We start from the raw sequence: 12,502 nt of genomic DNA on the forward strand, positions 1-12,502 counted from the left end.
CGCAGAACTTTTTTGCGAAAATTGCAGAAGTTTTTGCAAAAATCGCAACAATTTATGCAAAAATCGCAGAAGTTTTTGTCAAAATCGCAGAAGTGTTTGCGAAAATCGCACAAGTTTTTGAGAAAATCGCAGAAGTTTTTGCGATAATCGCAGAAGTGTTTGCGAAAATCGCAGAAGTTTTTGCAAAAATCACAATACTTTGCAAAAATCGCAAAAGATTTTGCGAAAATCGCAGAAGTTTTTGCGTAAATCACAATATTTTTTGCGCAAATCGCAGAACTTTTTGTGAAAATCGCAGAAGTTTTTGCGAAAATCGCAGAAGTTTTTGCGAAAATCGCAGAAGTTTTTGCGAAAATCGCAGAAGTTTTTGCGAAAATCGCAGAAGTTTTTGCGAAAATCGCAGAAGTATTTGCGAAAATCGCAGAAGTTTTTGCGAAAATCACAACACTTTTTGCGAAAATTGCAAAAATTTTTGCAAAAATCTTAGAAGATTTTGCGAAAATCGCAATACTTTTCTTGAAAATTGCAGAATTTTTTTGCGAAAATTGCAGAAGTTTTTGCGAATATCGCAATAATTTTTGCGAAAATCGCAGAAGTTTTTGCGAAAATTGCAGAAGTTTTTGCGAAAATCGCAGAAGTTTTTACGAAAATCACAGAAGTTTTTGCGAAAATCGCAAAAGTTTTTGCAAAAATCGCAGAAGTTTTTGCAAAAATCGCAGAAGTGTTTGCGAATATCGCAGAAGTTTTTGCGAAAATCGCAGAAGTTTTTGCGAAAATCGCACAAGTTTTTGCGAAAATCGCAGAAGTTTTTGCGAAAATCGCAAAAGTTTTTGCAAAAATCGCAGAAGTTTTTGCGAAAATCGCAAAAGTTTTTGCAAAAATCGCAGAAGTTTTTGCGAAAATCGCAGAAGTTTTTGCGAAAATCGCAGAAGTTTTTGCGAAAATCGCAGAAGTTTTTGCGAAAATCACAGAAGGTTTTGCGAAAATAGCAGACATTTTTGCGAATATCGCAGAAGTGTTTGCGAAAATCGCAGAAGTGTTTGCGAAAATCGCAGAAGTTTTTGCGAAAATTGCAACAATGATTGTGAAAATCGTTGAAGTTTTTGCGAAAATCGCAACAAATTTTGCGAAAATCGCAACACTTTTTGCGAAAATCGCAGAAGTTTTTTGCGAAAATCGCAGAAGTTTTTGCGAAAATCGCAGAAGTTTTTGCGAAAATCGCAATACTTTTCTCGAAAATCGCAGAACTTTTTTGCGAAAATTGCAGAAGTTTTTGCAAAAATCGCAACAATTTATGCAAAAATCGCAGAAGTTTTTGCAAAAATCGCAGAAGTTTTTACAAAAATCGCAGAAGTTTTTGCGAAAATCGCAGAAGTTTTTGCGAAAATCGCAGAAGTGTTTGCGAAAATCGCAGAAATTTTTGCGAAAATCGCAGAAGTGTTTGCGAAAATCGCTGCAGTTTTTGCGAAAATCGCAGAAGTGTTTGCGAAAATCGCAGAAGTTTTGCGAAAATCGCACAAGTTTTTTGCGAAAATCGCAGAAGGTTTTGCGAAAATCGCAGAACTTTTTGCGAAAATCGCAGAAGGTTTTGCGAAATTCGCAGAAGTTTTTGCGAAAATCGCAGAAGTGTTTGCGAAAATCGCAGAATTTTTTGCGAAAATCGCAGAAGTTTTTGCGAAAATCGCTGCAGTTTTAGCGAAAATCGCAGAAGTTTTTGCGACAATCTCAGAAGTTTTTGCGAAAATTGCAGAAGTTTTTACGAAAATCTTAAAATTTTTTGCGAAAAAGGCAGAAGTTTTTGCGAAAATCGTAGAAGTGTTTGCGAAAATCGCAGAAGTGTTTGCGAAAATTGCAGAAGTTTTTGTGAAAATCGCAGAAGGTTTTGCGAAAATCGCAGAAGTGTTTGCGAAAATTGCAGAAGGTTTTGCGAAAATCGCAGAAGTGTTTGCGAAAATCGCAGAAATTTTTGCGAAAATCGCAGAAGTTTTTGCGAAAATCGCAGAAGTTTTTGCGACAATCGCAGAAGTTTTGCGAAAATCGCAGAAGTTTTTGCGAAAATCGCAAAAGTTTTTGCGAAATTAGCAGAAGTTTTTGCGAGAATCTCAGAAGTTTTTGTGAAAATCGCAGAAGTTTTTGCAAAAATCGCAGAAGTTTTTGCGAAAATCGTAAAAGTTTTTGCGAAAATCGCAGAAGTTTTTGCGAAAATTGCAGAAGTTTTTGCGAAAATCGCAGAAGTGTTTGCGAAAATCGCAGAAGTTTTTGCGAAAATCGCAGAAGTGTTTGCGAAAATCGTAAAAATTTTTGCGACAATCTCAGAAGTTTTTGCGAAAATCGTAAAAGTTTTTGCGAAAATCGCAGAAGTTTTTGCGAGAACCGCAGAAGTGTTTGCGAAAATTGCAGAAGTTTTTGCGAAAATCGCAGAAGTTTTTGCGAAAATCGCAGAAGTTTTTGCGAAAATCGCAGAAGTTTTTGCGAAAATCGTAAAAGTTTTTGCGAAAATCGCAGAAGTGTTTGCGAAAATCGCAGAAGTTTTTTGCGAAAATCGCAGAAGTTTTTGCGAAAATTGCAGAAGTTTTAGCGAAAATCGCAGAAGTTTTTGCGAAAATCGCAGAAGTTTTTGCGAAAATCGCAGAAGTGTTTGCGAAAATTGCAGAAGTTTTGCGAAAATCGCAGAAGTTTTTGCGAAAATCGCAAAAGTTTTTGCGAAATTAGCAGAAGTTTTTGCGACAATCTCTGAAGTTTTTGTGAAAATCGCAGAAGTTTTTTCGAAAATCGCAAAAGTTTTTGCGAAAATTGCAGAAGTTTTTGCGAAAATTGCAGAAGTTTTTGCGAATATCGCAGAAGTGTTTGCGAAAATCGCAGAAGTTTTTGCGAAAATCGCAGAAGTGTTTGCGAAAATCGCAGAAGTTTTTGCGAAAATCGCAGAAGTGTTTGCGAAAATCGCAGAAGTTTTTGCGACAATCTCAGAAGTTTTTGTGAAAATCGCAGAAGTTTTTGCGAAAATCGCAGAAGTTTTTGCGAAAATAGCAGAAGTTTTGCGAAAATCGCAGAAGTTTTTGCGAAAATCGCAGAAGTTTTGGCGAAAATCGCAGAAGTTTTTGCGAAAATCGCAGAAATTTTTGCAAAAATCGCAGAAGTTTTTGCGACAATCTCAGAAGTTTTTGTGCAAATCGCAAAAGTGTTTGAGAAAATCGCACAAGTTTTTGCGAAAATCGCAGAAGTTTTTGCGAAAATCGCAGAAGTTTTTGCGAAAATTGCAAAAGTTTTTGCGAAATTCGCAGAAGTGTTTGCGAAAACGCAGAAGTTTTTGCGAAAATCGCAGAAGTTTTTGCTCCGGACTCTCAGCGAAAATCGCAGAAGTTTTTGCTCCGGACTCTCAGCGAAAATCGCAGAAGTGTTTGCGAAATTCGCAGAAGTGTTTGCGAAAACGCAGAAGTTTTTGCAAAAATCGCAGAAGTTTTTGCTCCGGACTCTCAGCGAAAATCGCAGAAGTTTTTGCTCCGGACTCTCAGCGAAAATCGCAGAAGTTTTTGCGAAAATCGCAGAAGTGTTTGCGAAAATCGCAGAAGTTTTTGCGAAAATCGCAGAAGTGTTTGCGAAAATCGCAGAAGTTTTTGCGACAATCTCAGAAGTTTTTGTGAAAATCGCAGAAGTTTTTGCGAAAATCGCAGAAGTTTTTGCGAAAATAGCAGAAGTTTTGCGAAAATCGCAGAAGTTTTTGCGAAAATCGCAGAAGTTTTTACGAAAATCACAGAAGTTTTTGCGAAAATCGCAAAAGTTTTTGCAAAAATCGCAGAAGGTTTTGCGAAAATCGCAGAAGTTTTTGCGAAAATGGCAGAAGTGTTAGCGAAAATCGCAGAACTTTTTGCGAAAATCGCAGAAGTTTTGCGAAAATCGCAGAAGTTTTTGCGAAAATCGCAGAAGTTTTTGCAAAAATCGCACAAGTTTTTACGAAAATCGTAAAAGTTTTTGCGAAAAAGGCAGAAGTTTTTGCGAAAATCGCAGAAGTGTTTGCGAAAATTGCAGAAGTTTTTGCGAAAATTGCAGAAGTTTTTGCGAAAATCGCAGAAGGTTTTGCGAAAATCGCAGAAGTGTTTGCGAAAATTGCAGAAGGTTTTGCGAAAATCGCAGAAGTGTTTGCGAATATCGCAGAAGTTTTTGCGAAAATCGCAGAAGTTTTTGCGAAAATCGCAGATGTTTTTGCGAAAATCGCAGAAGTTTTGCGAAAATCGCAGAAGTTTTTGCGAAAATCGCAAAAGTTTTTGCGAAATTAGCAGAAGTTTTTGCGACAATCTCTGAAGTTTTTGTGAAAATCGCAGAAGTTTTTTCGAAAATCGCAAAAGTTTTTGCGAAAATTGCAAAAGTTTTTGCGAAATTCGCAGAAGTTTTTGCGAAAATCGCAGAAGTTTTTGCGAAAATCGCAGAAGTTTTTGCGAGAACCGCAGAAGTGTTTGCGAAAATTGCAGAAGTTTTGCGAAAATCGCAGAAGTTTTTTGCGAATATCGCAGAAGTTTTTGCGAAAATCGCAGAAGTTTTTGCGAAAATCGCAGAAGGTTTTGCGAAAATCGCAGAAGTTTTTGCAAAAATCGCAGAAGTTTTTGCGAAAATCGCAGAAGTTTTTGCGAAAATCGCAGAAGTTTTTGCGAAAATCGCAGAAGTTTTTGCGAAAATCGCAGAAGTTTTTGCGAAAATCGCACAAGTTTTTACGAAAATCGTAAAAGTTTTTGCGAAAATCGCAGAAGTTTTTGCGAAAATCGCAGAAGTTTTTGCGAAAATCGCAGAAGTTTTTTGCGAAAATCGCAGAAGTTTTTGCGAAAATCGCAGAAGTTTTTGCGAGAACCGCAAAAGTGTTTGCGAAAATTGCAGAAGTTTTGCGAAAATCGCAGAAGTTTTTTGCGAATATCGCAGAAGTTTTTGCGAAAATCGCAGAAGTTTTTGCGAACATCGCAGAAGGTTTTGCGAAAATCGCAGAAGTTTTTGCGACAATCTCAGAATTTTTTGTGACAATCGCAGAAGTTTTTGCGAAAATCGCAGAAGTTTTTGCGAAAATAGCAGTAGTGTTTGCGAGAATCGCGGAAGTGTTTGCGAAAATCGCAGAAGTTTTTGCGAAAATCGCAGAAGTTTATGCGAAAATCGCAGAAGTTTTTGCGACAATCTCAGAAGTTTTTGCGACAATCTCAGAATTTTTTGTGAAAATCGCAGAAGTTTATGCGAAAATCGTAGAAGTTTTTGCGACAATCTCAGAAGTTTTTGTGAAAATCGCAGAAGTTTTTGCGAAAATCGCAGAAGTTTTTGCGAAAGTCGCAGAAGTTTTTGCGAAAATCGCAGAAGTTTTTGCAAAAATCGCAGAACTTTTTGCGAAAATCGCAGAAGTGTTTGCGAAAATCGCTGCAGTTTTTGCGAAAATCGCAGAAGTTTTTTGCGAAAATCGCAGAAGTTTTTGCAAAAATCGCAGAAGTTTTTGCAAAAATCGCAGAAGTTTTTGCGAAAATCGCAGAAGTTTTTGCGAAAATCGCAGAAGTTTTTGCGAAAATCGTAAAAGTTTTTGCGAAAATCGCAGAAGTTTTTGCGAAAATCGCAGAAGTTTTTGCGAAAATCGCAGAAGGTTTTGCGAAAATCACAGAAGTTTTTGCGACAATCTCAGAATTTTTTGTGAAAATCGCTGCAGTTTTTGCGAAAATCGCAGAAGTTTTTGCGAAAATTGCAGAAGTTTTTGCGAAAATCGCAAAAGGTTTTGCGAAAATCGCAGAACCTTTTGCGAAAATCGCAGAAGGTTTTGCAAAAATCGCAGACATTTTTGCGAAAATCGCAGAAGTTTTTGCGAGAACCACAGAAGTGTTTGTGAAAATCGCAGAAGTTTTTGCGAAAATCGCAGATGTTTTTGCGAAAATCGCAGAAGTTTTTGCAAAAATCGCAGAAGTATTTGCGAGAACCGCAGAAGTTTTTACGAAAATCGCAGAAGTTTTTGCGAAAACCGCAGAAGTTTTTGCGACAATCGCAGAAGTTTTTGCGAGAATCGCAGAAGTGTTTGCGAAAATCGCAGAAGTTTTTGCGAAAATCGCAGAAGTTTTTGCAAAAATCGCAGATATTTTTGCGAAAATCGCAGAAGTGTTTGCGAAAATCGCAGAAGTTTTTGCGAAAATCGCAGAAGTTTTTGCGACAATCGCAGAAGTTTTGCGAAAATCGCAGAAGTTTTTGCGAAAATCACAGAAGTTTTTGCGAAAATCGCAGAAGTGTTTGCGAAAATCGCACAAGTTTTTGCGAAAAAGGCAGAAGTGTTTGCGAAAATCGCTGCAGTTTTTGCGATTTTCGCAAAAACTTCTGCGATTGTCGCAAAAACTTCTGCGATTTTCACAAAAACTTCTGAGATTGTCGCAAAAACTTCTGCTAATTTCGCAAAAACTTCTGCGATTTTCGCAAAAACTTCTGCGATTTTCGCAAAACTTCTGAGATAGTCGCAAAAATTTCTGCGATTTTCGCAAAAACTTCTGCGATTTTCGCAAACACTTCTGCGATATTCGCAAACACTTCTGCGATTTTCGCAAAACCTTCTGCGCAGAAGTGTTTGCGAAAATCGCTGCAGTTTTTGCGAAAATCGCAGAAGTTTTTGCGAAAATCGCAGAAGTTTTTGCGAAAATCGCACAAGTTTTTACGAAAATCGTAAAAGTTTTTGCGAAAAAGGCAGAAGTTTTTGCGAAAATCGCAGAAGTGTTTGCGAAAATCGCAGAAGTTTTTGCGAAAATCGCAGAAGTGTTTACGAAACTCGCTGCAGTTTTTGCGAAAATCGCAGAAGTTTTTGCGAAAATTGCAGAAGTTTTTGCGAAAATCGCAGAAGGTTTTGCGAAAATCGCAGAAGTGTTTGCGAAAATCGCAGAAGGTTTTGCGAAAATCGCAGAAGTGTTTGCGAATATCGCAGAAGTGTTTGCGAAAATCGCAGAAGTTTTTGCGAAAATCGCAGAAGTTTTTGCGACAATCTCAGAAGTTTTGCGAAAATCGCAGAAGTTTTTGCGAAAATCGCAGAAGTTTTTTCGAAATTAGCAGAAGTTTTTGCGACAATCTCAGAAGTTTTTGTGAAAATCGCAGAAGTTTTTGCGAAAATCGCAGAAGTTTTTGCGAAAATCGTAAAAGTTTTTGCGAAAATCGCAGAAGTTTATGCAAAAATCGCAGAAGTTTTTGCGAAAATCGCAGAAGTGTTTGCGAAAATCGCAGAAGTTTTTGCGACAATCTCAGAAGTTTTTGTGATAATCGCAGAAGTTTTTGCGAAAATCGCAGAAGTGTTTGCGAAAATCGCAGAAGTTTTTGCGACAATTTCAGAAGTTTTTGTGGTAATCGCAGAAGTTTTTGCGAAAATCGCAGAAGTTTTTGCGAAAATCGCAGAAGTTTTTGCGACAATCTCAGAAGTTTTTGTGATAATCGCAGAAGTTTTTGCGAAAATCGCAGAAGTGTTTGCGAATATCGCAGAAGTGTTTGCGAAAATCGCAGAAGTTTTTGCGAAAATCGCAGAAGTTTTTGCGACAATCTCAGAAGTTTTGCGAAAATCGCAGAAGTTTTTGCGAAAATCGCAGAAGTTTTTTTCGAAATTAGCAGAAGTTTTTGCGACAATCTCAGAAGTTTTTGTGAAAATCGCAGAAGTTTTTGCGACAATCGCAGAAGTTTTTGCGAAAATCGTAAAAGTTTTTGCGAAAATCGCAGAAGTTTATGCGAAAATCGCAGAAGTTTTTGAGAAAATCGCAGAAGTGTTTGCGAAAATCGCAGAAGTTTTTGCGACAATCTCAGAAGTTTTTGTGATAATCGCAGAAGTTTTTGCGAAAATCGCAGAAGTGTTTGCGAAAATAGCAGAAGTGTTGCGAAAATCGCAGAAGTTTTTGCAAAAATCTCAGAAGTTTTTGCGAAAATCGCAGAAGTTTTTGCGAAAATCGCAGAAATTTTTGCAAAAATCGCAGAAGTTTTTGCGACAATCTCAGAAGTTTTTGTGCAAATCGCAAAAGTGTTTGAAAAAATCGCAGAACCTTTTGCGAAAATCGCAGAAGTGTTTGCGAAAATCGCAGAAGTTTTTGCGAAAATCGCAGAAGTTTTTGCGAAAATCGCAGAAGTGTTTGCGAAAGTCGCAGAAGTTTTTGCGAAAATCGCAGAAGTTTTTGCGAAAATCGCAGAAGTTTTTGCGAAAATCGCAGAAGTTTTTGCGAAAATCGCAGAAGTTTTTGCGAAAATCGCAGAAGTGTTTGCGAAAATCGCAGAAGTTTTTGCGAAAATCGCAGAAGTTGTTGCGAAAATCGCTGCAGTTTTTGCGAAAATCGCAGAAGTTTTTGTGAAAATCGCAGAAGTTTTTGCAAAAATCGCACAAGTTTTTGCGAAAATCGCAGAAGTTTTTGCGAAAATCGCAGAAGTTTTTGCGAAAATTGCAGAAGTTTTTGCGAAAATCGCAGAAGGTTTTGCGAAAATCGCAGAACCTTTTGCGAAAATCGCAGAAGGTTTTGCGAAAATAGCAGACATTTTTGCGAATATCGCAGAAGTTTTTGCGAGAACCACAGAAGTGTTTGTGAAAATCGTAGAAGTGTTTGCAAAAATCGCAGATGTTATTGCGAAAATCGCAGAAGTTTTTGCGACAATCGCAGAAGTTTTGCGAAAATCGCAGAAGTTTTTGCAAAAATCGCAGAAGTTTTTGCGAAAATCGCAGAAGTTTTTGCGAAAATCGCAGAAGTTTTTGCGAAAATCGTAAAAGTTTTTGCGAAAATCGCAGAAGTTTTTGCGAAAATTGCAGAAGTTTTTGCGAAAATCGCAGAAGTTTTTGCGAAAATCGCAGAAGTTTTTGCGAGAACCGCAGAAGTGTTTGCGAAAATTGCAGAAGTTTTGCGAAAATCGCAGAAGTTTTTGCGAAAATCGCAGAAGTTTTTGCGAAAATCGCAGAAGGTTTTGCGAAAATCGCAGAAGTTTTTGCGAAAATCGCAGAAGTGTTTGCGAAAATCGCAGAAGTTTTGCGAAAATCGCAGAAGTTTTTGCGAAAATCGCAGAAGTTTTTGCGAAAATCGCAGAAGTTTTTGCGAAAATCGCACAAGTTTTTACGAAAATCGCAGAAGTTTTTGCGAAAAAGGCAGAAGTTTTTGCGAAAATCGCAGAAGTTTTTGTGAAAATCGCAGAAGTTTTTGCGAAAATCGCAGAAGTGTTTGCGAAAATAGCAGAAGTTTTGCGAAAATCGCAGAAGTGTTTGCGAAAATTGCAGAAGTTTTTGCGAAAATCGCAGAAGGTTTTGCGAAAATCGCAGAAGTGTTTGCGAAAATCGCAGAAGGTGTTGCGAAAATCGCAGAAGTGTTTGCGAATATCGCAGAAGTGTTTGCGAAAATCGCAGAAGTTTTTGCGAAAATCGCAGAAGGTTTTGCGAAAATCGCAGAAGTGTTTGCGAAAATCGCAGAAGTTTTTGCGAAAATCGCAGAAGTGTTTGCGAATATCGCAGAAGTGTTTGCGAAAATCGCAGAAGTTTTTGCAAAAATCGCAGAAGTGTTTGCGAAAATCGCAGAAGTTTTTGCGACAATCTCAGAAGTTTTTGCGAAAATCGCAGAAGTTTTTGCGAAAATCGCAGAAGTTTTTGCGAAATTAGCAGAAGTTTGCGAAATCTCAGAAGTTTTTGTGAAAATCGCAGAAGTGTTTGCGACAATCGCAGAAGTTTTTGCGAAAATCGCAGAAGTTTTTGCGAAAATTGCAAAAGTTTGCAAAAGTTTTTGCGAAATTCGCAGAAGTGTTTGCGAAAATCGCAGAAGTTTTTGCGAAAATCGCAGAAGTTTTTGCTCCGGACTCTCAGCGAAAATCGCAGAAGTTTTTGCGAAAATCGCAGAAGTTTTTGCTCCGGACTCTCAGCGAAAATCGCAGAAGTTTTTGCGAAAATCGCAGAAGGTTTTGCGAAAATCGCAGAAGTTTTTGCGACAATCTCAGAATTTTTTGTGACAATCGCAGAAGTTTTTGCGAAAATCGCAGAAGTTTTTGCGAAAATCGCAGAAGTTTTTGCGAAAATCGCAGAAGTGTTTGCGAAAATCGCAGAAGTTTTTGCGAAAATCGCAGAAGTTTTTGCAAAAATCGCACAAGTTTTTGCGAAAATCGCAGAAGTTTTTGCGAAAATCGCAGAAGTTTTTGCGAAAGTCGCAGAAGTTTTTACGACAATCTCAGAAGTTTTTGCGAAAATCGTAGAAGTTTTTGCGACAATCTCAGAAGTTTTTGCGAAAATCGCAGAAGTTTTTGCGAAGATTGCAAAAATTTTTGCGAAAATCGCAGAAGTTTTTGCGAAAATCGCAGAAGTTTTTGCGAAAATCGTAAAAGTTTTTGCGAAAATCGTAGAAATGTTTGCGAAAATCGCAGAAGTTTTTGCGAAAATCGCAGAAGTTTTTGCGAAAATCGCAGAAGTTGTTGCGAAAATCGCAGAAGTTTTTGCGAAAATCGCAGAAGTTGTTGCGAAAATCGCAGAAGTTGTTGCGAAAATCGCAGAAGTGTTTGTGAAAATCGCAGAAGTTTTTGTGAAAATTGCAGAAGTTTTTGCGAAAATTGCAAAAGTTTTTGCGACAATCGCAGAAGATTTTGCGAAAATCGCAGAAGTTTTTGCGAAAATCGCAGAAGTTTTTGCGAAAATCGCAGAAGTTTTTGCGAAATTAGCAGAAGTTTTTGCGACAATCTCAGAAGTTTTTTGTGAAAATCGCAGAAGTTTTTTGCGACAATCGCAGAAGTTTTGCGAAATCGTAAAGTTTTTGCGAAAATCGCAGAAGTTTTGCGAAAATGCAGAAGTTTTTGCGAAAATCGCAGAAGTTTTTGCGAAAATCGCAGAAGTTTTTGCGAAAATCGCAGAAGTGTTTGCGAAAATCGCAGAAGTTTTTGTGAAAATTGCAGAAGTTTTTTGCGAAAATCGCAGAAGTTTTTGCGAAAATCGCAGAAGTTTTTGCGAAAATCGCAGAAGTTTTGGCGAAAATCGCAGAAGTTTTTGCCAAAATCGCAGAATTTTATGCAAAAATCGCAGAAGTTTTTGCGACAATCTCAGAAGTTTTTGTGCAAATCGCAAACGTGTTTGAGAAAATCGCAGAAGTTTTTGCGAAAATCGCAGAAGTTTTTGCGAAAATCGCAGAAGTTTTTGCGAAAATCGCAGAAGGTGTTGCGAAAATCGCAGAAGTGTTTGCGAAAACGCAGAAGTTTTTGCGAAAACGCAGAAGTTTTTGCGAAAATCGCAGAACTTTTTGCTCCGGACTCTCAGCGAAAATCGCAGAAGTTTTTGCGAAAATCGCAGAAGTTTTTGCTCCGGACTCTCAGCGAAAATCGCAGAAGTTTTTGCGAAAATCGCAGAAGGTTTTGCGAAATTCGCAGAAGTTTTTGCGACAATCGCAGAAGTTTATGCGAAAATCGCAGAAGTTTTTGCGAAAGTCGCAGAAGTTTTTGCAAAAATCGCAGAAGTTTTAGCGAAAATCGCAGAAGTTTTTGCGAAAATCGCAGAACTTTTTGCGAAAATCGTAGAAGTGTTTGCGAAAATCGCAGAAGTTTTTGCGAAAATCGCAGAAGTTGTTGCGAAAATCGCAGAAGTTTTTACGAAAATCGCAGAAGTTTTTGCGAAAATCGTAAAAGTTTTTGCGAAAATCGCAGAATTTTTTGCGAAAATCGCAGAAGTTTTTGCGAAAATCGCAGAAGTTTTTGCGAAAATCGCAGAAGTTTTTGCGAAAATCGCAGAAGTTTTTGCAACAATCGCAGAAGTTTTTGCGAAAATCGCAGAAGTGTTTGCGAAAATCGCAGAAGTGTTTGCGAAAATCGCAGAAGTTTTTGCGGAAATCGCAGAAGTTTTTGCGAAAATCGCAGAAATTTTTGCGAGAACCGCAGAAGTGTTTGCGAAAATCGCAGAAGAGTTAGCGAAAATGCCAGAAGTTTTTGCGAAAATCGCAGAAGTTTTTGCGAAAATCGTGGAATTTTTTGCGAAAATCGCAGAAGTGTTTGCGACAATCGCAGAAGTTTTTGCGAAAATCGCAGAAGTTTTTGCGAAAATCGCAGAAGTTTTTGCGAAAATCGCAGAAGTGTTTGCGAAAATCGCAGAGGTTTTTGCGAAAATCGCAGAAGTTTTTGCGAAAATCGCAGAAGTTTTTGCGACAATCGTAAAAGTTTTCGCAGAAAAATCGCAGAAGTTTTTGCGAAAATCGCAGAAGTATTTGCGAGAACCGCAGAAGTTTTTACGAAAATCGCAGAAGTTTTTGCGAAAACCGCAGAAGTTTTTGCGACAATCGCAGAAGTGTTTGCGAAAATCGCAGAAGTTTTTGCGAAAATCGCAGAAATGTTTGCGACAATCTCAGAAGTTTTTGTGAAAATCGTAAAAGTTTTTGCGAAAATCGCAGAAGTGTTTGCGACAATCTAAGAAGTTTTTGCGAAAATCGCAGAAGTTTTTGCGAAAATCGCAGAAGTTTTTGCAAAAAACGCCGGACTTTCAGCGAAAATCTCAGAAGTTTTTGCGAAAATCGCAGAAGTTTTTGCGACAATCTCAGAAGTTTTT

Source organism: Anopheles merus, chromosome 2L, assembly GCF_017562075.2.
Source record: "Anopheles merus strain MAF chromosome 2L, AmerM5.1, whole genome shotgun sequence".
NCBI classification, from domain to species: domain Eukaryota; kingdom Metazoa; phylum Arthropoda; class Insecta; order Diptera; family Culicidae; genus Anopheles; species Anopheles merus.